The sequence below is a fragment of the Rhinopithecus bieti genome, unplaced genomic scaffold (genome assembly GCF_001698545.2).
Source record: "Rhinopithecus bieti isolate Rb0 unplaced genomic scaffold, ASM169854v2 scaffold_10614, whole genome shotgun sequence".
Classification (NCBI taxonomy): Eukaryota; Metazoa; Chordata; class Mammalia; order Primates; family Cercopithecidae; genus Rhinopithecus; species Rhinopithecus bieti.
In genome coordinates this window covers 2,447,161-2,474,657 of record NW_016806893.1, presented here as the reverse complement: position 1 = coordinate 2,474,657, position 27,497 = coordinate 2,447,161, and the positions used below count along the sequence as shown (strand labels likewise).

Genomic DNA, 27,497 nt, shown 5'->3' with positions numbered 1-27,497 from the left:
CAGAGCTGGCCTTGTCTCTAGCTGTTGGCCATCTGTGTTCCCCGGAGCAACAGAACACCAGGTGCAGAGCCCCAACATGGGGTTGGAGCTTGGAAACCTGGCTGGAAACAGAAATGGAGCTACCCTGTTGGGTGGGGGACTTGGACAGGAGAGTGAAAAGTCTCCTGTTTCTGGTGGGTGGGGAGTCTGGGGGTAGGGGTCTGGGTTCTCTCAGATGGCCTGTAGAAGAAGGGAAGATGCTGCAGAGAGGAAAAAGCCCCCACAAGGGACCAGATTCTGCACCTCCAGGTTCTATTTGATTTAGGGAATGAAGGAGGGAGAAGAAAAGAAAGAAGAAGAGGGGGAAGGAAGCTGCTGACTACTTGTTCTGGGCTAGATGCCACGCTGGGCTTCAAGAAGAGGTACAAAACACTGCATGGCACCCAGCATGCAGAAGTCCCTTGGTCAATACAGCTGTTATCATTATGGTTGACATTACTGCTTAATTTTCACACCACCACCATAAGGCAGGTATTATTATACTATCTCCATTTTGTGGATGACAAAATTGAGGTTCAGAAAAGAGAAGCAATTGGTGTAGGGGGTTCAAAATTGAAACACAGCCTATCTGACTCCAACGCCTGTGTGTCCAAGCCCTGTGAAAGGCAGAGATGTAGGTGTTCCACCAGTACCTGGCAAGGCAACAACTGGTGATGGTAAAGGGTCAGTATGGGGTGGAGTTGGGTGGGGGTAAGGGAGTTAGGGAGGGAAAGAAGCCCACTCACTTGAAAAGTTCCCCAGGGCTGGGCTGCCGTGCAAAGCCACTCACCTGGAAGTATGGGACTAAGGGAGGCCAGAGGCAAGACTGTCCTGGCTGCCCCCACAGGCTTAGAGCTAGGAGGCAGGTGCTGGGTGTCGGCAGGAACAGCAGCCTCTAGAAGAGAGAGAAGTAGCCTGGCATCCGGGGGAGCCATACCTGGGATGGACAAAGGTGGGCACGGCTGCTGAGCCTGCAATGAGTAGGTGGTCCTGGATTCTTCGGCAGGTGTGGTGCGGCTTGGTTTCCAGCAATCGTGCTGGTGGGTGTTCAGCCAGTGACTGTATGTGTATATCTTTGTCATTGTTGTTGCCAATATTATGGTGATCACATTCTCTGATTTTTATGCATTTAGGTTAAAGGAATCTGGAAAAACACGTGAATCAAAATAAAACTTGATTCACCTTTCCAGGTCAGAGTTACAAGTGTCAAAACTCTCAGGTGGGATCTGCCCGTGACGTTCTGACCGCGTGCCTCTCTGCAAGGAAAGTGGTATGTATTGTTTTTTCCAGCAGTGGAAATACAAATGATTCACTCTGGAAACCATGGCTGTTTCGCTGATAACTAATTTGTTTGCTGATAAATGATTACCCAGGAGCCAGAATAGAGACCCAGAAGTCAAACTGCAAAAATTAAGTTCCCTCTGTATGCAGAATATTGTGCAAAATGGTTATGGGTAGTACAATGGATGTGAGTGTGTAGACCTTGTACAATAGAGCTTATAGGCTAATGGAAGACAGGAAGAAACAACAGGACCACATAAAACTGGAATGCAGATGGGATCTGTGCTACTTACACTAGCCATGGGATGATAAGAACAAGATAAGAGACATGAGGAAGACTTCTTGAAGGAGGTCCTCAAGCCATGTTTTGGAAAAGAGAACTCAAGATCTGGCAGGGAGAAAGGAGCAAGGTAACTAGGAGATGTCTTGGAGGAGAGCAAGGTGATGCTGAAACTGCCCTCACTGTTGGTTTTAATGTTGCTTTTGTCTTACTGGTCGATTCAGAGCATTCACGGTGCAAGAGAGATAGGGACATTTGATTTAAGAAATAGAGCAGGATCTCCTAAAATTAAATCTGAATTTTTGATGGAGTAGAGGTCAGAGCTATGTTTTGGAAGTGTTTGGGAAATTGTTAGCTTTGTTCCCAGGATCTGATGCTTTTGTGGTTGAATGTTCCATGTGAATGTTTTCTCTGCCCATGCAAACAGTAGGTCTCCCAGACAAATATCTCAGTGGTGCCAGCGCTTCATTTTCCAAATGTAGGAGGATCTTTCTAATACTTCCTTTGTAGGGAACTGAAACTGTTGGAGGCTTGTAATCATATCTATATTTTAAAGAAAGTTTTTTTTTTTTTTTTTTTTTTTTTTGAGACGGAGTCTCGCTATGTCGCCCAGGCTGGAGTGCAGTGGCCGGATCTCAGCTCACTGCAAGCTCCGCCTCCCGGGTTTACGCCATTCTCCTGCCTCAGCCTCCGAGTAGCTGGGACTAAAGGCACCAGCCACCTCGCCCGGCTAGCTTTTTTTTTTTTTTTGCATTTTTTTAGTAGAGACGGGGTTTCACCGTGTTAGCCAGGATGGTCTCGAACTCCTGACCTCGTGATCCGCCCGTCTTGGCCTCCCAAAGTGCTGGGATTACAGGCTTGAGCCACCGCGCCCGGCCCTTAAAGAAAGTTTTTTAAATCAACAGACTATACGGAAATGTATTCAAAACTCTGTTAGTATTATGGTTGGATATTAATTTTGAAGTATTATATAGTTTTTTCCTCCTGTATTTCTTTCTTAACCCTCTCACCTACTTCTCTTCTTTTTATTTTGTTTTTGTTTGTTTATTTATTTATTTATTTATTTATTTATTTATTTATTTTGAGACAGAACCTCGCTGTGTTGCCCAGGCTGGAGTGCAGTGGCACAATCTCCACTCACTGCAACCTCCATCTCCCAGGTTCAAGTGATTCTCTTGCCTCAGCCTCCCAAGTAGCTGGGATAACAGGCATGTGCCACCACACCCAGCTAATGTTTGTGTTTTCAGTAGAGACAGGGTTTTGCCGTGTTCGCCAGGCTGGTCTCGAATCCTTGACCTCAGGTGATCCCCTAGCCTCGGCCTCCCATAGTACTTCTTGCTTTTTTGAGCAAGGTTAGTCTGTCCTCATTGCCTTAATGAAGGGATGGTCAACAGGGGTCAGAGATATAGAAGACCATTTTCCTGGCTTTTGAATTTTTAAAGCCCTTGTGTATGAAGGAAGGACTCTGACTTATACAAGAGATTTAGGAGAATATGTGGTGCTCCACTTGAAATTCCCTGTTCCCAGTCTCTGGGGACTTGCAGGGAGGGAGCTGGGTCACAGAGAAAGTAAGAACTGTATATTCATTAGGGAATTCTTGAATGTGGTATTGTGTGTCCTGGGTGAACTGGAATGGAACCCACTGATTAGCTTGTCTACGTTTCTGTAGACTAAGGTTGGTACCTGCAACTGTCTCATACTAAATGGTAAATATTTTTCTTCCAGTTGATTTGCCTGGGGTTCTCATTAACTTTCTAGAAGATTTTGGATAGAACTCTTGGCTATTTAATGTCACAAGTTTTAGTTCTGCTCTTGCCTTTTGGGCTCAATGTTGCATTCCCATAACTCTCCAAATTACTGAAAAACAATTATTGGAATAACCCAAGTTTGCATGAAGAGTAAACACAGCAAAGAGTTGCAAAAACAGCATGTGGTGGGTCATGGCCAAATCTGCCCATGGAAAGCCCCTAAGTGGATGTGGGTAGAAAATTCTTAGGTCCTGCAGTGTAAGTGCAGGTAAAGGGAAGTTGCTTAATATAGAGCACTGGCACAGAAACAAAGAATGATTTTATGTAAATGTTGTGCAGTAAGTACCTTAGAACCCCAAACTGGGGCATAGGCCTGGGGGATGTGGCTTATTGGGTTAAAGAAGGATTGTCTGAAATGGTGAAATACATCATCCTGGGGGCTGGCATGCCCTTTCTGGAGGGGAGAGGAGCCTTTGTTCTGGGTTTCTGGGGCCTCGTAGATTCCTCATCCTGAGAGCGGCTGCCAACAGCCACCAGATGTGTCCAGTTTAGGAACAAAAGGGGGACTCTGGCAGGCTGGCTGCTATGCTGTATTTGTGGTCATTATTATTATTATTATTATTATTTGAGATGGAGTTTTGCTCTTATTGCCCAGGCTGGAGTGCTGTGGTGCAATCTCAGCTCATCTCAACCTCTGCCTTCAGGGTTCGAGTGATTCACCTGCCTCAGCCTCCTGAGTACCTGGGATTACAGGCATGTGCCACCACGCCCCTCTAATTTTGTATTATTAGTAGAGATGAGGTGTCCCCATGTTGGTCAGGCTGGTCTCAAACTCCCAATCTCAAGCGATCTGCCCACCTCGGCCTCCCAAAGTGCTGGGATTACAGGCGTGAGCCACCATGCCTGACCTTGTGGTCATTATTTTTAAATACTGTAGCATAAGTAATGGAATATGTGTGTAAACCGATTAATCCTAATCTGCTTTTACTCTTTAGGGTTGATTAATTAGTGGATAACATAAACAAGTGAACTCTAGTCTGTGTCAACAACTGAGTTTCCTTTATTTGCACACAAAAGTGTTAAAAGTAATTGTTGATTTGGCAAACCAGCAGATTTTTTTGTTTGGTTAGGAGTAATCTAATAGGACTAATTGCCTTGTATGAATAAGGGATAAAAATGATCAAGCCCAATAGTTATGCCATCTGTGTAGGGCTAGGGGTCTAGAGCCCACTGGTGTGACATCTCCAAGGATAAGACCAGTCTCCCCTTGCCCCCCACCACCTAACCATTGGAAACTGGTCTTTGTGTTTGCTTCAAAAACCTATCTCCAACATCTGCAGGCTGGGGCAAGAGTGCAAATGGAGACCCACATAGCATATGTTTAAATATCTAAAAGCTATAAATCCAGCCAAGAAACCATAATATAGAACATATTCTATCCTCTTGCTTTGAAAAATATATATTCAGAGGGACCTAGAATATCAAGTTTGGATATAGAATTATTGGACTCAGAGTTCCATCTGCTTGTCCCAGTGTCTCTGTTCTCTCTCTGCTCCCAGCTCCATCCCTCATCCTGTATTAAAGACACCCCAGTCTGCATAGCCCATTCTTTATAAATGGCTGCCTGGTGGCCTAGGGATGAGGACAGCCATGAGACAGATGACCTCAGGACTCAGACCCCCTGAAGAGGCTGAAGTGGGTTCAGGGCCCTTGGGATCCTGGGCACCAAAGAGTGGTCTAGGTGGGGTATGGGCTTCCACCGGTGATGAGTCACAGGTGCAGACACATTCCCTGGGCCCTGTGACTCATCACCTGTGGAAAGAGGGTGCCTAGGAGGGGGCAGAAAGAGACCCTTTAAAGGACAGAGCCTAGGACAGCAGCCCCCTCTTGCCTGCGCATTTCTGCTGTTTTTTGTTTGGGGGAGCCAGAGGTTGCAAGGAGAGAGAGAAAGAGAGAGAGAGAGAGAGAGAGAGAGAGACAGCGTGCAAGAGAGAGAGCGCAAAAACTTCTTAGTAAGGTTTTTAAAGATTAGTATAATCTGGTATGTAACATAGATCCCTGCATTTGATGAAATGTGGTCTGAGCTGAGACTTGCATTTACTGCAACAGCTCCACTTGGTAGCAAGCTAATAGGGGTGGGGACCTACAGTCTCTACTTGTGTCCAACCACAGGAGGTGACTGATTTTTTTATGGGGAGATCACGACTTACTGATAAAGAACCAAGCATGCCTCAAGAGTTTTGTTTGCGCCTGTTCCCCTCCTCACTGGACTTGACACATGCTGAATGATTTGTTGGGTGTAGTAAGAGCGTCTGTTTCTTATTGCACATTTGAAAATGAAGTTCTCAAGTGGGTAGTGTAAAGTCATGAATCTAATTCATAGTACCTCTCTCTCAGTCCACCATGCACCCTTCAGCAAGCACTCTCTTCCCACTGGTCTTTGAGCCTCATTCAGCCCCAGCTGGTGAGTTGAGGAAATACACCTAGGTGAATGTGAGCTCTGATAATCCAAGGGCTTTCAGAGAACCACAACAAGCCAGGAAAACCACCACGTTTTCCATGGAGGCAGCAGAGAAAGGGAGGAGGATGGGTCTGAGTGTCTGCTAGATTCTAGACTCGACTTTGTGAGAATTTACCAGTGAATTTGTACAAATCTCTTTCTTCTTTCTTCTTTCTCAGTTTCTCTGTCTTAAATGATGAGTGTGAATTAAATGGCTTAAAGTCCCTTCTAGTGCCAACATTCTTGGGTTATTTGGCTCTCATTGGCTATACTGCCTTCTAACATAAGCAAATGTAAAATTCCCTCTTCCCCATTCAGCACAAAATTCATTCTCAAAGCACAATGGGGAGCCTGTATCCTGGAGGGCCCTAAGAAAGGAGCCAAGTTCATTTGCTGTGAGTAGATGGGGACAGGAGTCCTTCTACCAATCTCTGTGTGGCTGGCCCAGACCGCCTGCTCAGCCAGGCAGTGCTCCTGTAAGAGCAGAATAATTTTCATTCCCCTCACATTAGTTTAAGCAAGCATTCACTTTTGTGTCTGCATGTCAGTTGATACTCAGCGGATCGTGTGGTTTATAGCTGGATTGATATCATTTAAATCTGGAACTCTTTTCCTCTGGCCTCAATAGCCCAAACAACTTCTATGCCTTTCCTCAGCTCCCTCCCTTTTCAGGAAAAGTGATGAAGAGTTCAAAGAGAACTCAGTAAGAGGCAAGTTGCTGCAGCAAGCTTTCCCCAGCTGTAATGTTCTCTCAGACGTCAAGGCTGTTCCCTGTTCTTAGAGGTTGTTCCAGATCTTAGATAGTCACTATGCCCAGAGGTAAATACAGCTGGGGCAGCAGCCAGAGGGAATGATCCTCCAGCTGCCTGCTGCTGTCCTTAAGTGTGGCTGTCACGAGAGGCACAAGTCTGTGGGGGAGACTGAGTGCCTAAATTGCGGGAAGAAAGATAAAATGCCTCAGCCTTGTTTATGTCCTAAATTGGTAGTCTGACTTGGTGAGCTACAGATTATGAGAAGGTTGCTTTGCAGACTATGAGGAGTCACCAAGCAGCTCTTCAATGGCAGAGGTGAGCCTGGTATCGTGGCGTCCCCTTCTCTTCCAGGGGCTCGTCCCACCTTCCTCTGTTTCTCGTGTTCACATTGATTCTCCTGCCTGATGCTCTCTCCCTCCCTCTTATGCCTGGGTCAGCTCAGGCCCTACAAGTGTTTCTCATCATGATACCTCTCTTCCCTGGAAGCCACCCCTAAGTTCCTGCTTCCTGCCTGTGAGTATGCTAGGGTGCTGCCAGCAGGACTGTGGGGGTGGAGATGCCTGATACCTTTCACCTGAAGATAAGAGGTGAGCAGGCAAAATGCCTGAGTCTGTCTTTTCTGCTATAGCAAAATACCTGAGACTATATTGGGATAAAAATTTTTTTTTTTTTTGCTATAAAATGTTTGTGTAGTATCAATAAAAGATGGCCCTGTAGTGATTTGTCTTTGGTGGAGGGGGGGAAATGGCAGGGGAGAAAGATTGTGTTTCAGAAGAAAATTATAGTATTATATTAACCTTGGATTCCTGGGTGGTCAAGTGTTCACCCATGGTATGAAGCTGCCCACAACGTCCCTCCTCAGTATGAAGCAGCCAAAAAGATTGGTGACCAGATTCCTCATGATGGAGAACTGTACTGATCTGTTTTCACGCTGCTGATAAAGACATACCTGAGACTGGGCAATTTACAAAAGAAAGAGGTTTAATGGATTTACAGTTCCACATGGCTAGGAGACCTCACACTCATGGCAGAAGGCAAGGAGGAGCAAGTCATGTCATACATGGATAGCAGCAGGCAAAGAGAGAGAACTTGTACAGGGGAACTCCTCTTTATAAAACCATCAGATCTCATAAGGCTTATTCACTATTACAAGAACAACACGGGAAAGACTTGCCTCCATGATTCAGTTACTTCCCACAGGTCCCTTCCACAACATGTGGGAATTCAAATGAGATTTGGGTGGAGACATAGCCAAACCATATCATTCTGCACCTGATCCCTCCCAAATCTCACGTCCTCACATTTCAAAACCAATCATGTCTTTCTAGCACTACCCCAGAGTCTTAGTTCAGCATTAGCTCCAAAGTCCATAGTCCAAAGTCTCATCTGAGACAAGGCAAGTCCCTTCCGCTTATGAGCCTATAAAATCAAAAGCAAGTTAGTTACTTCCTAGATACAATAGGGGTATAGGCATTGGGTAAGTAAAGCCATTCCAAATGGGAGAAATTGGCCAAAACAAAGGGGTTACAAGTCCCATAGAAGTCTGAAATCCAGTGGGGCAGTCGAAGCTTAAAGTTTCAAAATGATCTCCTTTGACTCCTTGACTCCTTTGCAAGAGGTGGGTTCCCATGGTCTTGGGCAGCTCCACCCCTGGGGCTTTGTGGGGTACAGCCTCCCTCCTCGTTGCCTTCATGGGCTGGCACTGAGTGTCTGCAGCTTTTCCAAGCACATGATGCAAACTGTCAGTGGATCTACCATTCTTGGGTCTGGAGGATGGTGGCCCTCTTTTCACAGCTCCACTAGGCAGTACCCCAGGAGGGACTCTGTGTGGGGACTCTAACCCCACATTTTCCTTCTATACTGCCCTAGCAGAGGGTCTCCATGAGGGCCCCAACCCTGCAGCAAACTACTGCCTGGGAATCCAGACATTTCCATACATCTTCTGAAATCTAGGCGGAAGTTCCCAAACCTCTATTCTTGACTTCTGTGCACTTGCAGGCTCAACACCACGTGGAAGTTGCCAAGGCTTGGGGCTTGCACCCTCCAAAGCCATGGCCCGAGCTGTACTTTGGCCCCTTTTAGTCATGGTTGGAGCAACTGGGACACAGGCACCAAGTCCCTGGAATGCACACAGCAGAAAGACCCTGGGCCCAGCCCGTGAAACCATTTTTTCCTCATAAACCTCCAGGTCTGTGATAGGAGGGGCTGCTGCAAAGGTCTCTAACATGACCTGGAGACATTTTCCCCATTGCCTTGGGGATTAACATTCGGCTTCTTGTAACTTACGCAAATTTCTGTAGCTGGCTTGACTTTCTTCTCAGAAATGGAATTCTCTTTTCTATCACATTGTTAGGCTGCAAATTTTCCAAACTTTTATGCTCTCCTTCCCTTATAAAACCGAATGCCTTTAACGGTACCCAAGTCACCTCTTGAAAACTTTGCTGCTTATAAATTTCTTCCATCAGGTACCCTAAATCATTTCTCTCAAGNCTTGACTTCTGTGCACTTGCAGGCTCAACACCACGTGGAAGTTGCCAAGGCTTGGGGCTTGCACCCTCCAAAGCCATGGCCCGAGCTGTACTTTGGCCCCTTTTAGTCATGGTTGGAGCAACTGGGACACAGGCACCAAGTCCCTGGAATGCACACAGCAGAAAGACCCTGGGCCCAGCCCGTGAAACCATTTTTTCCTCATAAACCTCCAGGTCTGTGATAGGAGGGGCTGCTGCAAAGGTCTCTAACATGACCTGGAGACATTTTCCCCATTGCCTTGGGGATTAACATTCGGCTTCTTGTAACTTACGCAAATTTCTGTAGCTGGCTTGACTTTCTTCTCAGAAATGGAATTCTCTTTTCTATCACATTGTTAGGCTGCAAATTTTCCAAACTTTTATGCTCTCCTTCCCTTATAAAACCGAATGCCTTTAACGGTACCCAAGTCACCTCTTGAAAACTTTGCTGCTTATAAATTTCTTCCATCAGGTACCCTAAATCATTTCTCTCAAGTTTAAAGTTCCACAAATCTCTAGGGCAGGGGCAAAATGCCTCCAGTCTCTTTGCTAAAACATAACAAGAGTCACCTTTGCTTCAATTCCCAACAAGTTCCTCATCTCCATCTGAGACTACCTCAGCCTGGATTTCATTGTCCATATCATCAGCATTTTGGTCAAAGCCATTCAACAAGTCTCTAGGGAGTTTCAAACGTTCCCATATTTTCCTGTCTTCTCCAAACTTTGCCAACCTCTGCCAAAGTCGCTTCCATATTTTTTCAAAGTCGCTTCCATATTTTTGGGTATCTTTTCAACAGCTCCCCACTCTATCAGTACCAATTTTCTGTATTAGTCCGTTCTCACACTGCAGCTAAAACATACCAGAGACTGAGCAATTTACAAAAGAAAGAGGCTTAATGGACTTACAGTTCCACATGACTGGGGAGGCCTCATGATCATGGCAGAAGGCAAGGAGGAGCAAGTCATGTCTTATATGGATGGCAGCAGGCAAAGAAAGAGAACTTATGCAGGGAAACTCCTCTTTACATACCCATCAGATTTCATGAGACTTATTCACTATCATGAGAGCAGCACAGGAAAGACTTGCCTTTATGATTTAATTATATCCCACTGGGTCCCTCCCACAACATATGGGAATTCAAGATGAGAGGTGGGAACACAGCCAAACCATATCAAGGAGTGATAAATAGAAAGGGGGGTGGAGGACTGAAACCAGCCCAATTGTCCTATAGAATTGATGTTTCCAGTTTCTTTGAATAAACATAGAAATTGATTCTCCCAGTCTTAAAACTTCAGAAAGTTACATTTGTCTTATCTGAGTTTCTTTCTCAGGAAACCAACAATTAGCCCTCCCAGATAGTGGCAAGGAACTAAAACTTACCAGATCTTGGTATCTGGACATTGAGACACAAGAGCCCCTCACCTATCATGACTGTCTAATTGGCCACCTGCTTCCTTACCCCTCTTGAATTCCTATTTTCCCACACACGGCTTCATTTCTTCCCTGCTATGTAAACTCTCCATTTTAGTCAGTGGGGGAAATGGATTTGAGAGTGGTCTCCCATCTCCTGGGCTGTAGCACCGAATTAAAGCCTTGTTCCCTGGCAATACTCTTTGTCTCAGTGATTGGCTTTTTGTGTGGCAAGCAGCAGGACCTAGACTGAACCTCTGGCATTTTGGTAACAGACATGTGTATATTATGTGATGCTGAGGTTTAGGGTATGATGGATCCCATCAGCCAGGTAGTTAGCATAGTACCCAATGGTTAGTTTTTCAACCGTTGCGGCCTCCCTTCCTTCTCCCACTAGTAGTCCTCAGTGTCTATTGTTGCCATCTTCGTGTCCATGAGTACCCAATGTTTAGCTCCCACTTACAAGTGAGGACATCAGTGTCTGGTTTTCTATTCCTGCGTTCATTTGCTTAGGATGATGGACTCCAGTTGTATCTGTGTTGCTGTAAAGGACATAATTTCATTCTTTTTTGTAGTTGTGCAAATATCACTTACAATTTGTAAATGAAGAAAATAGGCTGGGTGTGATGGCTCACACCTGTAATCCCAACACTCTGGGAGCCCAAGGCAGGAGGATTGCTTCAGCTCAGAAGTTTGAGACCAGTCTGGGCAACATAGTGAGACCCCATCTCTAAAATAAATAAATAAATAAACAAATAATGATTCCATACTCTATCATGACAATTTAACTTAGCTAGGTCATGTTACACTAAACATGGACAATTTTAAGGGTTATCTTGTATAACATTACTCACTAGCAGTTGATGCAGATGGAGAATATTTAGCTGAAAGACTTAAAAATGCTTTATTCCTGGCTATTCGAATTGTGGTTCATGGATCAACAGCATCAGCATCACCTGAGAGCTTGTTAAAGTGCAGACTCTCAGATCCTACTCAGACCTGATAAATCAAAATCTGCCACCTAACCAAATTTCCCACATGATTTGTAGGCATATTGAAGTTTGAAAAGCAAAGTGGCCACCCATCAGAATGACCTGATATATTTTAAAATCTAGTTACCTGGGTTCCATTCCCAAAGTCTGTTTCACCAAATTTGGAGCAGAGCCCAGTGAACTATGTATTTTAAAAAATATCCCCAAAACAGACAAGTTTGGGAACCATCACTCTAGCCAATCATCTCTATTCTGCTGATGAAGAAAATGAGGCACAGTGTGGTGAAATGATCTCATCAAATTAACAGCAGATTAAAATCCAGGCCGGGCATGGTGGAAGATCACTTGAGCCTAGGAGTTTGAGACCAGCCTGAGCAACATGGCAAGACCCCCATCTCTATTAAAAAAAAAAAAAAAAAAAAATAGCCAGGCGTGGTGGTGCACACCTGTAGTCCCAGCTACTTGGGAGGCTGAGGTGGGAAGATTGCTTGAGTCCAGCACATTGAGGCTGCACTGAGACATGTTCGTATCACTGCACTCCAGCCTGGGCGACAGAGCAAGACCATCTCAAAAAAAAATAATAATAATAAAATAAAATACTATAAAATACAGATCCCCTGACTACTAGACCAATTTAGCCTATGCACACACACACACACACACACACACACAATTATCTTATTACATATAGTTGAAACGACTGTGCTTATGGAATTTGTTCCAAGAAACAGAAGAGATTTTGCTTGACACAAAACTGAAGCTTAGCAGCAATATGAAGAAATTTGAGGACTTGAGACTGGTTCTCAAGAAATGTACATTCAATGGGGCAAAGAAGATACTGGGCGATCCAATAAATAAAAACAAATGTAAGGAAAGGAACTCATGAATGCATTTGCCACTCCACACTCGTCTGTGTTGGAATTGTTTCCTTCTCTACAATCCCACAGAATTTTGTTTCTGTTTCCCTGGTGGGACTACTTCCAAATTCTTTATGTGTTGAGCTTTGTGCCTGGCCCATGAGTAACAAAGTACCAAACTTTCTTAAAGATCTTTGTTGCCAGCCTGTCAGTGTTTTGCAATAGCATTTGAGGACTGGAATGCCAGGGAGAGGATGGAGTGGTATTCACATAGTCATGTGATTACTTATTGCTCAATATGTATGCTATGGACTAAATGTTTATGCCCTCACCCAGAATTTATATTTTGAAGTCCTAATTCCCAATGTGATAATATTTGCACTTGGGGCCTTTGGGAGGCACTTTGGTTTAGATTAGGTCATGAGAGATGGGGCCCATATGATGGGCTTCATGCCCTTGTAAGAAGAAGAGACCAGAGCCCCCTCTCTCTCCCATGTGAGGGCTCTGCAAAAAGGCAGCTTTCTGTAAACCAGGAAGAGGGCCCTCACCAGACAATGAATCTGTTGGCAGCCCCTTAGGCTTCTCAGCCTCCAGAATGGTGAGAAATAAATGTTTGTTGTTTAAGCCACTCAGTCAGTGGTATTTTGTTATAGCAGTTCAAACAGACTAAGATAATGTACATTACATTGAACTAAGTGGTGAGTAGAATAGCAAGCTTATAAAACTCAGGCCCACCCTAAGGATATGCCAGTGGGGGGGAGGGGGAAGGGGAGGGAGAGGCGGAGGGGGGAGAGGGGAGGGAGAAGGCAGGGGTAGCTTGGATATGGTGGGCTGTAGGTCCCGAGCCCTGCCCCGTGGGGAGGCGACTGAGGCCCGGCAAGAATTCGAGCATGGCCCCGGCGGGCCAGCAGTGCTGGGGGATCTGGCACTCCCTCCACAGATGCTGGCCCGGGTGCTAAGCCCCTCATTGCCCGGGCTGGTGGCACTAGCAGGCTCCAAGTGTGGACCCGCCGAGCTCATGCCCACCCAGAATTCGCGCTGACCAGTGAGCACAGCGTGCAGCCCCAGTTCCCGCCCATGCCTCTCCCTCCACACCTTCCCGCAAGCAGAGGGAGCCAGCTCTGGCCTCGGCCAGCTCAGAGAGGGGCTCCCACAGTGCAGTGGCAGGCTGAAAGGCTCCTCAAGCGCCGCCAGAGTGGATCCCGAGACGGAGGAGGCGCCGAGCTAGCGAGGGCTGCCAGCACACTGTCACCTCTCACTAGTAGGCAGATGATTCATGGTCTCTTAAAAATATATTCAAGATTACAAGACAAGCCGGGTGCAGTGGCTCACGCCTGTAATCCCAGCACTTTGGGAGGCTGAGGCTGGTGGATCACAAGGCTAGAAGATTGAGACCATCCTGGCTAACATGGTGAAACCCTGCATCTACTAAAAATACAAAAAAAATTAGCCAGGCATGGTGGCAGGTGCCTGTAGTCCCAGCTAGGGAGGCTGAGGCAGGAGAATGGTGTGAACCTGGGAGGCAGAGTTTGCAGTGAGCCGAGATCACGCCACTGCACTCCAGCCTGGGTGACAGAGCACACTCCATCTCAAAAACAAACAAACAAACAAAAAACTTTGTGTGTAAACAGGAATTAGATTCCCAGCTCAAATAATTAAAAATAGGTTTTTCACCCACCAGACTGCCTGGCAGCTCTTTAGAAAGTTGTGTGACATATGAACAAATTCTTCCCTATATGAGACTGTACTGTACATCACAGGCTGTCCAGCATCGACCCCACTCGTGGATGCTAGTAGTCCTCCTGCCCACCACTCAACACTATGACAGCCAAAAACGATTTCCAACGATTTCTGCATTTCCAAAGCCCCTGTCAGGGTAGCAAGACTCCCGCTGAGAGATCCTAGTAGAGATGGTAAGTGGAGGCAGAGCAGAACCTCTTACACTTCCATGTGCCCTTGAATGCCCCCACGGATCTCGGTAACATGCAGATTCAGGATGTCTGGGGCGGAGCCTGAGAATCTGCATTCCTACCAGCTATTCTCAGACCCAGACTGGCGAGATCAGAGGAAGAAGAAGTGACCTTGGGTTTAGGTGGCAAAGACTTCACAGAAAAGAAGGGAACATAAACAAGGTTTTGAAGAATACATGGAGGTGGAGCTGATGACATCCCACGAGGTGCAGGCTGCTGGCAGGCAAGCACACTGGACCAGCAGAGAGGGATCCGTAGCAAACTGTGCCCAAAGTGAGCAAACAGCCTTGAGCCAACAGCGACAGCACTGCTGGGCACAGAGGGTAAAAATAACAACTCCCTACTGGGGTCGAGTCTGCCAGACCCTGGCGAAGTTCATTTCTTTCAATAAATCCAGCAGCTTCCCCTTTGATAAATACTGTCACGGCTGGAACATGTGATGCTAACAAAATATGGTTTTAATTTGGGGCCCACTGCACTCAAGGTTAAATACTGCGTGTGTGTATACACAAGCAGACTCACAGCGGGCCAAGTTAATATGCCTGGGCTGAGAATGGCTAAACCCATGGGGATTCAGTTATACAGATTTTGCTGCTCTGAAAAGCAACCTAATCACCATCATCAATTCTAATGCGCTAAGACTTCTTAGGAACATGGAAGCTTTTAAAGTTCAGCCATTTTGTGTTTGCATCCAGTGCAGACGCAGGGGCACATTTGTTTTCCTGATATTTTATGCCTACTTTATTGTCATATGTTGTCTGACATTCAGAAGATAACATGCTGTTTTAATCAACAGCTCAACACTGCATTAAAACATGATGGTCCATAGCTTTGTAGCAAAGGGAGGTGAGGGGTAGGAAATGAGAATCAGAGTTTAGCAACAGACCGAGGCTTGTTCTGGTGGGATTCATTCCTGGGAACACAGAAACTCTCAGAGTTTTTGTTAGTCCGTTTGTGTCAGTTTTGCAGCAGCCCAGGGAAAGAAGGAAACTGGCTAAACAAGTTTCAGTTTGGCCTCTGCGGTGGACCGCTGCTGGTAACTGGAACTCCAGGCCATCATGAATAATGAAGAAGTCTGCTTCTTCAAGAATGCAGGTCACAGCAACTGCACCAAGGCAATTGCCCAGCAAACCAAAGATTACAGCACCTGGCCAGTAATCTTATGGGGGAAACAAACACAGTGGGAATGCAGTGAGCAGCAGGTGTCCTCAGGGCAGTAGGAGAGCAGAGAAGGTGAAGAAGCAAGGTGGGTAGTGGGAGTGGGAACCCACCTGAATGTCCCCAGTGCAGGATGCAGAACAGTTGGCCCTTCCAGAGAGCAGCTCCTCAGGAAAGTGAAACTCAGGGAAGGGAACTGGTCGTTTCATGAAACAAGCAAGGATCAGAATAATTTCCTGGAAGGACTAGGGGTTTATCACATGGGGAATAGCAATATGAAGGGAGCTGCAGGAATTTTTCCTTCCAGGAGGCACCTGCCCTGTTGCATTTTGAAATTGGTTAAAAATGTATTTCTATTTTATTAGTATTTATTCGTAGGGACAGAGAAAGCCTGAGATCCTGTGAGCAGTGACTTCCCAGTTAGTCACTGGTCAGCTAGAGGCTATCTAAGGTGGAAAAGCTTGGTGCTAATACTTAAATTTTGCACACCCATGCTTGTTTTTTGTGGCAAAAGTGAAGCCTGTTTATTGGAGAAAAATGTAAGTCCCTAAAAGTGCAGACATTGTTTAAAATCAGGGAGAGTCCTCCTAGTTATGAGGGGAAGTCCTTCTTTAGGCTACTCAAAACTTCAAATTAGAAGGTGCTTAGGAGCAACCAATGAGGACTGAGTGAATTAGGGATTCCCAAGGTATTTTCCACTGGTCTCTAGGGTCCTCTATGTTTTCTCTGGCATTCTGAAAGGAGAGATAAAAGGCAATTCTCCCTACCCTAAAAGCTGTTAGTTGATTTGGAGCCATGGGGGATGCTGGTCAGATGCTGCCTAAGCTGAGCGAACATTCAGGGCATGGCTGCACTTGGCACTGGCTTCTTTTTTCCTTGGATTGCTTCCTCACTAATGGAAAGAATTGAGAGAAGGGCCTGGCAATTTTATCTGGAAAAATAATTCAGATTTCTAATGCTATAGAGATTATGTACCATTAGAAAGGGCAGGGGAAAGGAGGATTTGTTCCTGCATATTCATTCCGGTGTTGAAATTCTCTAGGACAAGAGGTCAGTGGGCATTGAACCCAAACCAAATTTAGCAAGTGGAATAAGCCTCTAATTGGAGGCCTGGATTCCACATTAAAAGCTATTCTCCACCTGATACCTTTTAAAGATACCACTGCAGTGTGTAAATTTCATGGATTTCACTCACTGCAGGTCCCCAAGCATGCTAACCATGAAGCAGTGATACCGCCCAGCACCTGCTTCCAGCAGCCTGGAGCCAAGGGGCAAAATGGAAAGAGTCAGCATTTCTCTTTCAGGTTCTCTGCTTCTCCAATGTGTAAGCTTTTAACCCCCACTATGCATCTTCGTTCCATTCTCCTCCAGTACCCATTTTAGTGAGCTTCTGTTGTTTCTGCCCCAGGATATCTCTAACAAAGAACCAAGATATTTATCAGGAGAACTTCTCCCACTCTCCTCGCAGTCCTTGGGGATCCGAAGAAATGACACTTCTTAGTCTGTGGGGTGGAGCATGTGAATCACACCTGGACCAATCATTTTATCCTGACCACATGACCAATTCAGGGATGGGAACATGACCCAGGTGGAACCCATGAGAGGCAGTGAGATCTTTCCAGGTACTTCTAGGAAAGAGGGTCTCACTTTTCCCTCTATAATGTGCACCACAGAAAATGTGTGGCTGAAGCTGCTACCATCCTCTTGTGGCCACAGGAAGCTGGGATTAATTGTAACAATGCAATTGGCAGATCTCAAAGCTGAGAACAAAAAAAGCAAAAAAACCTGTGTTCTAATAACACTATATATGAGCCCTAAATCCAGCTATGCCTGGAGTCAATCTTACCGTGGAATTTTAACCTAAGCTGGTTGATAAATTATCTTTTCACTTAAGGCAAAATCATGGCAGATTTTCTGCCACTTGGCAAGAAGAAGACAGATACACCCAAGAAGCTCCTGTCCTTTCTCATTAACCCGTATTAAAACCCACTTTCAGGAAAGGATTCTCCATTCTAAATTATGAATAACTGATAATGCTTCAAAGTATGAGTCTTTCAAGAAAGTTTTCAGCTTTCAGGATTTGTTCAGCAAATACTGAGCCCCTTCTCATGCAAATAGACATGGCAGTGTATGCTAGGAGGAGAGTGTAGCCAAGTTTACCCATCAAACTCAGTATTTCAGTGCCTAATTTTGGCCATTCAGATAAGTTCTAGCTTCTAGTAATGGCCAAGTAAATTACATCTAACTAACCCTTCTGCCAAAGACAATGGTAAATTCTGGACCCAAAACACAATGAAAACAACAAAACCTGTTTGAAGGTCCTTGAAACCAGCCAACATGGTTTGGTTCTGCAGACGAAAACTGAAGAAGACATGACCCTTGAAAAAGGAAATCACATATGGCGAGATACACATTTATCAGGTTTTCCTTTGATAGCACTATCCATTTCCTGTAGTGGACACAGGTAGAGCTCAGCAGAAACTGGCAGTTCTACTGAGCTTTCTAAAGTTAGAGGTTAGAATTTGGGGCTTCTACAGTAGCAGGAGATTGGGAAGGAGGGAATCTCACAAAGGAGGGAGTCTCAGATTGGGGTGCTCCCAAATCTGTGTACAAACTTCCCTGACTCCTAAACTGTGCCTCAGGGTGAGGTTCAAGGAGCTGAGGGAAAAATAACAGCTGGAAGACTAAAAGGGGGTGTTGTCTTGCGTTGAGCAGATGGTGCTTAGGGTTTAGTTCTCACCAAGTTAGAGGGCTCTGGAGAATACCTAAGGCTTTCCACTGAGACCACACAAGGAGTAATGATTACTCACCAGGACTAAAGCCTATGCCCTAGGAATAAAGGCAAAACCAAAATAGGCCCACCCTGACAAAGCCTAAAACCAACTCTTCACAGCTGTGTTATGTAATATAGTAACCTCTAGGCACACATAGTATTTCACATTTAATTAAAACTAAGTAAAATTTAAAATATAGTTCCTCAGTCACACTAGCCACATTTCAAATGTTCGTAGACACATGTGGTTAATGGCTATTATACTGGACTGCACAGACCACAGAATATTTCTATCATCATGGAAGTTCTATTGAATGGCATTGCTGCATAGGATCAAGAAACTATGCTAGTAATTGAACCGCTTGCTAGAACAAATGTCAAATTTTTTCTAAGGAAGATAGCAGGCTCCAAAGTCTTTTTAATATCATCCAAAATTATCAGCATACAATTTTTAAAAATTACTAATTGTTCAAAGAATCAGGAAAATGTAACCTACAGTGAAGAGAAACAATAAGCGATAAACATAGACTCACAAGTGACCCAGATGTTAGAATTACAAAAGACTTAATAACTATAATAAATAAGTTAAAGAGTCTATAGGAAAATACATCTGTAGTAGGTGAAGAGATGGAAAATTTTAAGACAGCTATGGAAACTTTAAAAAATAACCAAATGGAAATCCTGAAACTGAAAGATACAATATCTGACATTGAAAATGCATTAGTTTGGAATTAACAGCATAATGAACACAACAAGAAATCAGTGAGGCCGATGTAGTGGTTCACACCTGTAATTCCAGCACTTTGGGAGGCAGAGGTGGGCAGATCACTTAAGGTAAGGATTTCAAGACCAGCCTGGCCAACATAGTGAAACCCTGTCTCTACTAAAAATACAAAATTTGGCTGGGTATGGTGGCGGGCACCTGTAATACCAGTTACTCGGGAGGTTGAGGCAGGAGAATTGCTTGAACCAAGTAGGCAGAAGTTGCAGTGTGCTGAGATCACGCCACTGCACTCCAGCCTGGGTGACAGAGCAAGACTCTGTCTCAAAGAAAACCCCAAAAAACATAATAAATAAATATATAAGAAATCATCAGTGAACTTGAAGACAAGTCAATGGATATTATTTAGTCAGAGTGGAAAAAAAGGATTAGAGTAAGAAGAAGAATAGGGCCTAAAAATCCTGTGGGATAATATCAAGCAATCTAACATATATATATTTAGAGCTCCAGAAAGAGAGGAGAAAGAGAATGAAGTAGAAAAAGTATTCAAAGAAATATTGGCTGGAAAGCCAGGCCCAGTGGCTCATACCTATAATCTCAGCACTTTGGGAAGCCAAGATAGGAGGATTGCTTGAGCCCAGGAGTTTGAGACCAGCCTGGGCAATATAGCAAGACCCAGTCTCTACACAAAAATTAAAAGATTAGCCGGGCATGGTGGTGCATACTTGTAGTCCCACCTACCCAGGAGACTGAGGCAGGAGGCTCACTTGAGCCCAGGAGGTCAAGGCTGCAGTGAGCTGTGATTGTACCACTGTACTCCAGCCTGGGTGATGAGTGAGACGCTGTCTCAAAAAAGAAAAAAAAAAAAAGAAATATTGGCTGGAGAATCTTCCAATTTGATCAAAAACAGTAACCTCAGCAAACTCCCAACGGAATTATTTCAGCCGTTTAGATGTCTCTGACCCAAAATCCAGCCCCACCCACTCACTGACAAGATATAAGGTAATATATGGACCAAGAATTTCTGCAAGGATAATAGGGCCTGAGATGAGGGTACAGATATTCAGAGGCAGTGCTGACACTGAAAAAATTCCACAGGTTTTTTCTCAGAGTCTTGCTGACTCCAGAAAACAAGTCTAGAGTATATTTTTCCTACTGAAGGATCTGACAGTCCTCCTTCAGGCCATCCTGAGATGGGCTTCATAATATTTTGAAAGTATTAGGTTGATTTGATTTTAGCTTCAATTCTATTTAAAGGGAAAGGTATATTTAGAGAATAGATTTCTGGGAGCTAGAGAAAATGAGGCAAAAAAGAGCTAGAGTACAGCTAACCCAAAGCATTGACAGCCGCTTATCAAGAATCGGGTTGAGTGGAAGGAAGAAAAAGTTGGCAGGATTTACCCCGGCAATGATGCACACATTCTTGGTGGGGGCCCTTAGTTACATGGGTCAGGAACTAATAAGTCCCTGTGGCACTTTTGATGCTTTCTGTGGCAAGTAACAACAACAACAATCACCACAATCATAACAACTTATCAAACTGACTTAAACATAAAGAAATTTGTTATTTCACAAAACTGAAATTTTAGGACTAAACTCAGGACTTTTAAGTTGCACCTTGAATGGTTAAACAAAGTGTTGAGTTGCATCCTTGGATGGCTGAACAAATCCGGAGCTGGTTAATTTCAGAAGCTCAATGATGCCAACATGGACCCTTGCTCTTTCCTTCCCTTTTCCGCTCTTCTTGTCAAAGGTTTCACCTTAAGGTCAGTTCCCTTCAAGTGTAAAGTATACATGTGCATACCTGGTCATATCTAGCAGGAGAAAGAGAAAGCAAGAAAACTCTTCCCTTGATCAAGGAGTGTAAGTCCTTCGCTTTAGTCTGATTTAACCAAATTAAGTTGTACCTATAAGGAAAAAGGTAATTTTTTACCTTGTCTCAGGTAGTAGCAATGAGATTTTAAAACTGATACTGGTTGGGTACCTTCAAGTCTGTGTTTCTACACAGTTTCCTAACATGGGCCTTTGATATTAGGGAGATTCTGGAGTTACATATCTTGATAATTTAGGAGTAAATCTCCCTTAGCAACAGTTAATTATGCCTTAATTTATTTTGTGTTGCTAAAGAGCAAATGATGAACCCATTGAGTTGCTATTGAAGCTTTGATTTGAATTTAGTAATTCCTGATTGCCTGTATCATGGGACTTTCTCTAATATTAGACAATCTTCCAGTTCCTCAAATGAGGCATGTTCTAATAGGCAGCAACTGGTGTGTTTGAGACCATTTGTAAGTATTTCAGGTGATAGACAATAATACACATAGTGCTAATGATAGAGTCAATCCAGTCACAGAACCACCCAGAAAATATTGAGGGCTCTAACAAAAGGAGCAACAAAATCCAAAACAATAATAACAAAACAAAATGAAAGAGAGAACACTGAATTTGATGAATTAAAAATTATGAGGAGATTTTTGGTTGGAAATATTCAGATGGCAGTAACTTACGCGACTAAGCCATCCTGCTGCATAGTGAAACCAGTTTGCTAAGTACCTTTTGTTTTGTTTTGTTTTGTTTGAGACAATGTCTTACTCTGTCACCCAGACTGGAGTGCAGTGGTGCCACTATGGTTCACTGCAGTCTCAATTTCTCAAGCTCAAGCCATCCTTCTGCCTTAGCCTCCTGAGTTGCTGGGACCACAGGCACATGCCACCACACCCAGGTAAATTTTAAAAATTTTTGGTAGAGATGAAGCCTCACTGTATTGCCTAGGCTAATCTCGAACTCCTGTGCTCAAGCAATCCTCCCACCTTGGCCTCCCAAAGTGCTGGGATTACAGGTGTGAGCCACCGCACCGGGCCCAAAGTACATTTTTTACACCTGATTGGATTTGTGTTCTAGTTGGCCTATCCACTATGTGGTATGAGTATACTTCCTGGGTAATGAGAAAAATAATAATCTAGAATGCTAGATTAGAATTAGTAATCATCTTGACAAATGGATAATCACAAGTGTCTGCCACTATTTGCCAGAATTAGTTTCTAGATTAGAATTAGTAATCAAGTCACAGTGAAAGAAAAAAAGAGTTTCTGGGAAGGCAAAAGGAAAAGTTGGTAAATTCACTTTTACTGTTTACATGTTGACTTGTTTTTCTTAATGTTAACTACAGAATTTGTTTCATCATCCAAGGTGCAAATAAAAGTCCTGAGAGTTTAGTTCTATGTCATCTCTTTTATAAATAGCAGATGTCAGTTACACTACTGTGCACCTGTTAACCTTGGAGGCACCCTCACTACCCACTAACCCCCACATTGCTCTGGAGGTACTGAGAATGGGTGAAAGCAGAGGGTGGATACCCAAGCAGAAGTGAAGCAGAGGTAAAATGGCACAGAGAAAATCACTGCAGGACAATACAAAGTCAAGGTCAAATGATGGGATGAGACAGAGACATAGAGAAAACCATCCAGAGAACACTGGCCTAAAGCAATCCTTGGTGGTGGTGATGGGGGTGGGCGAGGGGTTCTTTTAAAACCATGGTGTTTGGTAAACTGGGAAATAAAGAGATGAAGGTAAATATCATGCCAGACTCAGCAAACAGCAGCTAGAACGAAAGAAGCCCAAGGACAGCCCTGAGCATGGAGAAAATAGTGCTGGGTAGGCATTGTTCTCTAGAGCCAGAGCACACACACAGAGGGCCACCACTGAAAGTGAAGGACAATTAGAGTTGGGAGTATGTGTGCATCTTTGAAAAAGGAATAGCGCTTTCTAGAGACAGACGCTGATTTTGAAATCATTTTAATGGCAATTCTTTTCACAAGCTGTGACCCAAACATACTCAAGTTGAAGCATCACCTCTTTTTGCCTGGTGACTTCTGCTGCCTGAGCTTATCTCAGGAGATCTTGGTATCTCAACCCTGATATTTTCTCCTCCATCTCCTTGCCTGAATTAAAACTCTTCTTTACCCAGAGAGCACTGCTTTTCTTGTAGCCCTCTTAAGTCCTTTTCCACACCCTACATACCCAAGATTAGGATGTGGGTGTGGCTGCCTCCTCATTCCCTAATGCATACCCAAGCATTCTTGTAAAAATGGCTGCTCCTCTGAAGTTCAGGTAGTGTTGTTCTTGTCCACTGGTCTCTGGAAAATCCTTCTTGTTCCCCAAGGACTTTCCCTTCTTGCTCCTAGTATTCCCTCACACCTCAACCTTGTCATCCTCCGGAGAAGTGTTACTGTACCCATGGATGACCTAGTCAACCTTCTGGCATCTCAATGCCTTAGTCTACTTCACCACTTCCAGCACCCACCTCTCAGTGGCACCTGGATCTTGTCACCTCTTCAATCTCTTGCTCTGACCACAACTCCCTCATTCCAGTCCACTTGCACACCTGCTCTGTGCCTCACCACACAAGGTCCTTAGACCTCGCCACTCTACTTTTCCTTATCCATTAACCCACTCTGCCCTTGTTTCTCTTTGAAGTCACATTAGACTCCATAGTCCATTATCTCAGTCATTGTCTTGCCAATACCCTAAACTTACTGGCCTATTTTTTCCTTTCATCACATCCACCTGGGCAGGGGGGAATCCTAGAAGAACTCAACTGCATACTTTATTCTTTATGTCTCTATCCCTAGGCAGCAAAACATGACTAGAGAGAAATATCCCAGCCTACAACGTGCACCCAGTCACCACCTTCCCTGACTCTCAAACCTCCTTCACCCCTAGGGAATCTCACTGTCTTCCTCTTGTCCCTCACCCTTCTATTTCTGAAATGACCATTTTAAACTTTCTCCACTTCTCAAAGCTTTGAGCCCCCATCTCATTGCTCACTTCAGCAGATGTCTTTGTTCTTGCTTCACAGAGGAAATAGATGCCCTCTGGTGGCAAATACCTCACTTCCTGCCACCGGCTCCTATAAACCAACCTGCACCTCTGTAGCCATCCTTTGCTCTTCCCATCTGGCAAAATGGAACTGATGTCTGTCCTCCTACAAAGGTCAAGTCTCTTTTTATGCCATATATTCCAGCCTTCTTAGGAAAGGTACGTTATAAATCCTCCCCTTTTTCTATCTTTGAATTATTCCTCTCTAATGGGCCGTTTCCATCAGCATGTAAACATGCTCCAGTCACTCCCATTCTAAAAAACTCTATTCCTGGACTCCAAATTTTCTGTTCAGTTCTGCTGTTTTTCTCCTCCCCTTCACTCCTAAACTGATTGGAAGAGTTGTACATAGTCATTGTTTGCCCTTATTCGTTGCCCATTTACTTATCAGCCTCCTCCAGCTGGCTTCCTTCCCTACTCCTCTATTAGAACTTTTTTTGTTGAAGGACCCAGTGACCTCCATGGCCCGAAATCCCATGGGTACTCCTCAGTCTTTGTATTATATGATCTCTCAGCCTACTTCAACAAAGTTGACCCTCCCTTCTTTTGGAAAAAGCTATTTTTCTTGGTATCCAAGCTACCACACTCTCCTGGGTTGTCTCACTCTCTGGCTCTCTTTCTCTGTCCCTTTGCCAGCTTTTCCTCTTCCACCTGACCTTTACACGTTGGAACTCCTCAGGTTCAAACTTAGATCCTCTTCTCTCACCCTAGCTACTTTATCCGTCTCAATCACTCATATGGCCTTGCCTCTATGCTGAGAGCTTTCAGATTTATACAACAGTCCAGACTTTCCTCCAATCTCCTGAGCCATGTAAGTACCTGCTTTGCACAAGCACCTCATACTAAGGTTGTTTAGAACATCACTGCCTTTCCTAATGTGTTTAAGATTTTTGCATTTTCCCCTCCAGATTAACGCTCCACCCAGGAGGCTGACATGGTTGACTACATCCACTGGCTTCCTTGCCTCTAGCTTTGCCCTGGGTTTGGCCACTGGGGATCCCTGGCAGGAGACTGGAAATTAGGGAGAGAGTGAAGTCAAGGTGATTTTTCCCTTAGCTCTGTTTCTGTGAGGTTGCCACAGGCTGTCTGAGTCTCTGGACTGAAGGTCACTGTCTCTCTTCTCTTTATGCTCCACTGCTAGCTCTTGGTTTATCACCCTCTCCCTTGGGATTTCCCTGTGCCCTATCTACACCACTGTAGACACCTCCCTCTTTCAGTCATCCTAGTTTGAATGTACCACCTGTTTCTTGCTGGTAATGAGACTGATACTAGAAGTTTTACTAGTAAATAGATCCTCAAAATGGGATTTGGGATTGGGTTGATCATGTTTGAGGAGCTGAAGGATAACCATGTGGGAAGTGGGGAGGTTTGAAGGATGAACATGAATACTAGTAATATGCATGCAGTAGCATTATGCACATTATCAGTGGTCATAGCATGGATGAAGAGTAAGGGGAAGGCAAGTATTTCAGAAAACCATCAGGCTGGGTTTTTCCTCTGCTCTCTCACCACAACACAACAATCAGTACAGAAGACTTCCATGACCAAATGTGGGAGGGGATGGGTTCCTCACATATCAAGCAGTGGACATCAGCTGGGTGTCTTCCAGTTAAATCTGACACTACCTGGAAATAGTGTCAGATTCCACAGGTTGAGGGCTCAGTCTCCAAGACTGCAACTTCCCTCCCATCTCTCCACATACTGGCCACAAGTCCTGGCCTCCAAAACTTCTGAATAACTGGCTTCCAGTTGAGGTTCCCAAGAAACCCCCTTTGGGTTCCATTAATTTGCTGGAATGGCTCACAGAACTCAGGGAAACAACACACTTACCAGTTTATTACAAAGGGTACTATAAAGGATACAGATGAGAAGATGTGTAGGGCAAGGTATGAGGGAAGGGACATGGAGTTTCTACGCCCTCCCTGGGCACACCGCTTTCCAGGAAGCTTCATGTGTTCAGCTATCTGGTAGCTCTCCAAACTCTGTCCTCTTGGGTTTTTATGGAGGCTTCATTACATAGACATGATTGACAGCTGTGTAGAAATGTGATTGGACAAAAAGTGCATTATCTAAACTCAACAAAGCCCATCTATTTAGACTTGACTTGGTCTTTCTGTGTACCATTCCTTCCTCTAGGGTATGGGGCAGGACTCTCTCTGGAACGAAGGTTTTTTGACCCACAATCAGATTAGAGTCTTGCCTTGGGCAGGTGAAAGAGGGAGAGGAGAAGGGCAGAGAGAGAGAGAGATCTGTTTCCTGAGGTCTAAAGTGCTCCAACATTATAAAACGACTATGGGAGTTAGGAACCAGGAACTAGGGATGAAAACCAATATATGTATCATAATACCATAACAAGACACTGGGAGATCAAGTGACCGTGGCTGTTTTTGTTCATCTTTCCTGTCATAACAGAACACCACAGACTAGGCAATTTAAAAAGAACAGAAGTTTATCTGGCTTATGGTTCTGGAGGCTGGGAAGTCCAAGATTGAAAGGGCTGCATCTGGTGAGGGCCTTCTTTCTGTGTCATAACAAATTGGAAGGCATTAGAGGGCACCCAAGAGAGGGCAGGAGAAGAAACCAAATTTTCAAGATAATTAACCCACTCCTGTGATAACTGCATTAATCCATTCATTAGGTTGGTGCCCTCATGATCTAATTACCTCTTAAAAGTCCCACCTCTTAATACTGTCACAGTGGCAATTAAATTACAACATGAGTTTTGGAGGGGACATTCAAACCATAGCAGTGACACTTCATTGTTCTGTCAAAGGTAGTGATTTTAAAGATTATGGAGCCAGCTGGCTATGTCTTACAGTTATGGTGAGCATATATAGACAAAAAGATAAATTAAGAGCTGTAGCTATATGTTGAAGAATACTTGTGTGTAGAGTCAAGCCTCTATGGAAACCTTGAGGGGATCACAACAATCTATTGTTGTTGCAGTTCACAGTCAAGCCCTGGGCCTCATTGCAAGGGTTGCAGAATTTCTGTGGCAATTAAAGATTCAACCTTGCCAGGTCTCTAATACTAATGAAAGGCACTAGTAGGACATAGATGAGGATGAGAAATTTGACTCCTAAATTTCCCAAAGGCCTCTTTCTGGAAAAAAATAATTTTCAGTGACTACACCTGGAACTGTTGCCTCAGGAACTGATGCCTAGTCTCAGACCCACTCCCTCTCTTCTTTTTGCCTCTGGTTCTATAACAAGAATTAGATTCCAACATAGCCCAGAAAGAGAGATATATAAGACCTTCTCCAGGGTGATACAGACTATCCACAGAAAGAGTTACAAGATCTTGACAAATGGGAGCCAGAGGAGAATATGTAATGGGGAGGTTTTTGGGGGTGTTAGAAGAAGGGGGAAACTATGTAAGGCTCTATCAGGCTAAGTTTATGGACATGGGACATCATCTAGGATTCACAAGTTGCTCAAGCACCAGGAAGTTGTGTTTTTAGTCTGCTAGATTGGCTCAAAGCCTGGAGCCAATGATGGCCTATGGTTATTTGTGTTGAAATTGTATAAATTCAGTGAAACCGCCCATGTAATTTCCTGCCATATATATATATATATATATATACACACACACACACACACACACACACATACATACACACACACACACACACAAATATACACACACACACAT

The 27,497-nt window shown here is 44.3% G+C and overlaps 2 long non-coding RNA genes across 2 annotated transcripts in view; both read left to right on the top strand.

Moving 5' to 3' along the window:
• LOC108533703 (uncharacterized) overlaps positions 1–27,497 on the top strand; it is a 40,429-nt gene that overhangs the window by 917 nt on the left and 12,015 nt on the right. Inside the window, exon 2 of the long non-coding RNA XR_001886797.1 lies at positions 1,209–1,288. This is a non-coding gene — a long non-coding RNA (uncharacterized LOC108533703). The remainder of the gene's footprint in view (positions 1–1,208; positions 1,289–27,497) is intronic.
• LOC108533704 (uncharacterized) lies at positions 14,028–18,912 on the top strand. The gene is made up of 2 exons (XR_001886798.1): positions 14,028–14,259; positions 16,675–18,912. It is a non-coding gene; the product is annotated as an uncharacterized LOC108533704 (long non-coding RNA).